Genomic DNA, 4,941 nt, shown 5'->3' with positions numbered 1-4,941 from the left:
TGTCAAGGTGTATAAATAAGTATATTTTACAATTCTGTCTTAGTTAATTTTCTTGATGCAGAGGCAAAATGCCAAACCCTCAAAGTTAAAGAAGGAAAGGGTTATATTGACTTAGCCCAGACAGGTTTCAGTGGACAGTTGGCTAGCTCCAAGGCAGGGTGGCATAAAAGGGGCAGAGGAAAATCATCCCGTAGCAGGACAGGCAGGTGGTACAAAAAGCAAACCTTCACTTTTTTTTTTTTTTTTTAATCCTATCCAGTCTATAAGCCTGTTGGATGATGTCACTCACACCCAAGGTTGATCCGGCCTGCAGATCAACAAGTTCAGAACTCCTGGAGGAGAAACGGGGATTAAACAAAAGACATGGGGGAGACAAAAAGAGACGAAGGCAAGTTGATGTAACCCAATCAAGCCTCCGGTTTATTCAGAAAATAATCACACCTTTTATAGGCTGAGGGCGGGAGCTGAGACAGGAAGAGGTTAAACAGATGAATACAACAGGGTCACCATCACATCCGGATAAGTGATGTAAGCAGAAGAGGATTATGGTTAATGTAGGCAGACGCAGTGCCCATAGGAGAGAGGGAGAGAGAGACATCGAGGCAGCAATGCCTGTCACTCGGCTCCCTACATCTCCTCCCTTTTTATATTATTTAATTAAGAGTATGGCAGGCCCTGTGAGGACAGCGTCTGTCTTAGGTCAAGGACCTCATTGCATGAACCCAACCAGGCCTTACCCGTCATGGGCTTGCAGAACAGCAGTTGGTCCTGTGCCTGTCTTAGGTGGCTGTTGGAATTAACATGCATGTCCTAGTTGCCCGTCTCTGACTGCCTGTCCATTGCCCCAGGGCAGTCAGGCCGCATCATCATATGGGCCACTCGTGGGAATTCCTTCCCTGTAGGTTTGTTGATCTGCCATCTCCAGCTGATGATAGTGTACCTGAATGGGCTTTGCCATAAATGCGTCTATCCGGTTATTAATGAACATCATAATCCTCTGAAAAATACAAGACTCACAGAAATGAGAAACAATAGGTCAGCTAGGGGACCCAAAAGGGGCATTAGGTAAGGGAAAAACTCCCCCCCCCCCAAATCAAGGAGAAGGGGTTGACAGTCATTTGTTGGTGTCTCTGTATGAAGTCATTCTCCTGTGTCTTGGTGCATGCCTTGCATAACACTGGATGCAGTCTATTTGGCTGGTGTATGTTCCTCCAGACTGAGAAGAGCCTCTTCCGCAGTCATGGGGTTCTGTGCATGGCTGTCAGTAATTGTAGTCTGTTTGGCAGGGGTCGAAATCCACCATGGGTGTGGTGTGGCTCAAGAAGGCTGGCTAAGCAGCATAAGGCTCCAGGGAGATGTGTCACCTGTAAGAGAACACAGGGGATTGTGCCTCAGGAAATAACATTATTCCTGGGCGTTACATGGGGTCTTTGAAGAACTGTCTACTTGCTTTACAAGGCGTTCAGGTAGCCATCTAGCTTCTCTATCTTGTTGAGAGTAAACACACACTGAACCTCGTCCCCAGATAAGGACTGGATCAGGGCCATTCCACACATTGGTTAGTGGGTCTCTCCATAAGACAGATGCAAACCGTGTTTGAGTCTGAGTATGCCAAAACCGAGATGCTGCGGAGCAGCCTGAAGCATCCAGGGTCAGAAAATTTAAAATAAAAAGAGCATGTGAAAGGACATTTCTAGGGGACCCCTGGGTGGGGTACCATGTCTCCCTTTTTATTTTATCTATGGTGAATTTAAGAGAACGATGCGCACATTTAACAATGCCTTGTCCCTGAGGATTATAAGGTATACCTGTAGTGTGGAGGATATTAAGGCTTTTACAAAATTGAGCAAAGGAGGTACTGGTATAGCCAGGGCCATTATCGGTCTTGAGCTGTTGAGGACATCCCAGAACTGAGAAGGCTGACAGCATATGGGCTATAATGTGTTTAGCAGCTTCTCCAGTCTGGAGAGTGGCAAAAATGAAGCCACTATAAGTGTCAATAATGACATGTACATATTTTAGATTGCCAAACTCATTGAAATGGGTAACATCCATTTGCCATAAGGCATTAGGAATTAAACCTCTAGGGTTGACTCCTAGGTGTTGAACAGGTAAGTGGATAGCACAAGATGGACAATTTTTTACAATTTGTCTGGCTTGCTCATGGGTAATTTTGTAGAGAAGGCGGAGGGTGTGAGCATTGAGGTGGTGTAGCTGATGGGCTTGTTGGGCCTCAGACACCTTGGAGTCCTGAGCCATAAAAACCTGTGCTCATACAGCAACATCAGCCAAATGATTTCCTTGGGCAAGAGGCCCTGGGAGGTTGGAATGAGCTCGCAGATGACCGATAAAGAACTTATGACAGCGAAGCCGTATGAAGCATTGTAATTGTTTGAACAGATTTGCAGCTGGGGAAGCATGACATATAGTAGCAACAGTCTCTAATAATGGAACAGACTGAGCAAGATAAGCACTGTCAGTATACAAATTAAATGGTTGGTTAGAGTAAGCAGCAAAAGCTGCAAGAATAGCTTCTAACTCTGCTAATTGTGCAGAGGAAGTATCTGCCTGGAGGGTAGAAACATTGTCTTGAGATACATAAGCAGCCCTTCCGGAGGATGAGCCATCAGTGAATAAAACCAGGGCACCTGGAAGGGGTTGCAAAGCTGTGACTTTAGGGAATATAAATGAGTGATGATTAGCAAAGTCAACTAGCTTATTTGGAGGGTAATGATTGTCAATAGTCCCTGAATAGGAAGCTAAGGCAATAGGCCATACTTCCGTACTCTGAAGTAGCCAATCTATTTGGTCTTTTGTAAAAGGTTGAATGATAATGTCTGGTTTTTTTGCCAAAGTAACATTTTCCCTGCTTTCTACCCTGGATTATTAGGTCCGAGACAGCTTGGAAATAAGGCAAAAGTGTTTTTTTTGGAGAGACTGGTAAATGGACCCACATGAGGGGAGCTTGTTGCCAGAACACTGCTGTAGGGCAAAGCTTTGTATTAAAAATGAGAAACTGTAAAGGCTCATTGTAGTCCATAAAGGAAACAGTTTGTTGAGCAATAGCCTCTTCTACTTTACTGAGCGCTCTCCTAGCATCAGGTGTAAGCTCTCGGGGGGGAATTACTAGGAACAATGTGGCCTGCATCTAACTGGTCTTGCATCAGCTGCCGTGTGGCTGCAAGCTTTTCAGAGTTAAGGTTGTTTCTAAAGGCTTATATGAATCCCCAATTTGCCATGGAGGCACAGGGAGTTGCGGGCTGCCATCCTGGGACCTGCTGATCACGTCAACAGGTGGAAGTGGTGGCAGATCACCATATATGAGGACCTTTAACAGGCCATCATTCTCTGCATCTGAGAAATTAGAGGCTTCAGATTTTTCTGAGGATGGTTTTGAGGTAGATTTAATGGAGTCACGCAAGGCAGCCTCACCTAGTGCAACTGTCTCCTCAACCTGAGGGTCTGCATGCCTCTGGGCAAGCAGCTCAAAAATTAAATTCCAATATGTAAAGGTGGTCACAGGAACCTTTTTTGGACCAAAAACTCTATAATAATCTTTTAAAGCATCTCTTACTGTATTCCACCTCTTGGTATCTATAGAACCCTCTAGGGCAAACCTTAGAATAAATTGAAAATACTGTAATAATTTTTGTTCCAACCCTTATCTCTCTTGTCTTTCATGCCTTTATAAGGCCTCCGATGAACACTTCGTGTTCGCTCAATACTTGACCCATGTCGGGGAAGGGAAATGGGGTTGCCGTTCACTCACTGTGACTCGGGCAGGACGTCGGGTAGTCGTCTGCGCAGGTCTCGGCACTTGATTTAATGTCCTGTTGCTTTAAGCTTTAATCCTTGATTCAGTTTACTCATTCCTCGGCCGAGGTCTCTGGTTCAATTTGCTTTCACTTTCAGTTTAAGCCGGCTGTCTCTCGAACGGCTCCCTCGTTAACTTCTCCATGCCAGGAGACCCCACGTTGGGCGCCACTTGATCCGGCCTGCAGATCAACAAGTTCAGAACTCCTGGAGGAGAAACGGGGATTAAACAAAAGACATGGGGGAGACAAAAAGAGACGAAGGCAAGTTGATGTAACCCAATCAAGCCTCCGGTTTATTCAGAAAATAATCACACCTTTTATAGGCTGAGGGCGGGAGCTGAGACAGGAAGAGGTTAAACAGATGAATACAACAGGGTCACCATCACATCCAGATAAGTGACGTAAGCAGAAGAGGATTATGGTTAATGTAGGCAGACACAGTGCCCATAAGAGAGAGAGAGAGAGACATCGAGGCAGCAATGCCTGTCACTCGGCTCCCTACACAAGGTGAACCTTCTCATTTTTCACACCCAGAGCTACACTAAACCGATTCAGTCATCACACACCCTTCATGACAGTATCACTAGATCTAGACAAAAGCTCCACCTCAAAGCTCCACCTATGAACACATGAGGCTTTGGGAGGAAATTTAGACACAATCTATAAAGTTAAATAAATATAAAAATTAAGGGGCACATTCAGAAATAAATGACTGAATAATCGAAATTTAAACTTCACTTGAATAATTAAGCAACAAGTTGATAATAAATAACTAAAGAGCCAATATCTCAACCAGCTCTAGATCTGACAAAATGTATAAATAAAGCAAAAAATGAAGGTATCTAAAACAATCTTTTTTTTACTTTAAAGATAGTAAAATACAACAAAACAATACAAAACAAAGCTAATCAAGACAATGCAGTGAAATTGGTACAGAACTTCAGAGCGACACACTGGGATAACAGTAATAGCTGCCATAACTGTATCTCCTTAGCTTCACAATAGTTGTCCATTCCATCAGGTATAGCAAAATCAAACCAAAACCAAAACACTATAAAACCAATCAAAACAGAATGTTGCAAAGAGCAAAACAATTAATCAGAACAAAGCAAAACATTGAGAACAA

At 43.8% G+C, this 4,941-nt stretch overlaps 1 long non-coding RNA gene across 1 annotated transcript; it reads right to left on the bottom strand.

Moving 5' to 3' along the window:
- Positions 1 to 950: 950 nt before the first annotated feature.
- Positions 951 to 4,168, bottom strand: LOC134471073 (uncharacterized). The gene is made up of 2 exons (XR_010040422.1): positions 3,770 to 4,168; positions 951 to 1,364 (listed from the first exon to the last, which is right to left on the bottom strand). It is a non-coding gene; the product is annotated as an uncharacterized LOC134471073 (long non-coding RNA).
- Between the last annotated feature and the right edge of the window lie 773 nt (positions 4,169 to 4,941).

The sequence above is a fragment of the Cavia porcellus genome, unplaced genomic scaffold, assembly GCF_034190915.1.
Source record: "Cavia porcellus strain 051 isolate PalLab524CR breed Dunkin Hartley unplaced genomic scaffold, mCavPor4.1 scaffold_1, whole genome shotgun sequence".
Taxonomy (NCBI): domain Eukaryota; kingdom Metazoa; phylum Chordata; class Mammalia; order Rodentia; family Caviidae; genus Cavia; species Cavia porcellus.
This window is presented reverse-complemented; position numbering and strand designations above follow the sequence as displayed.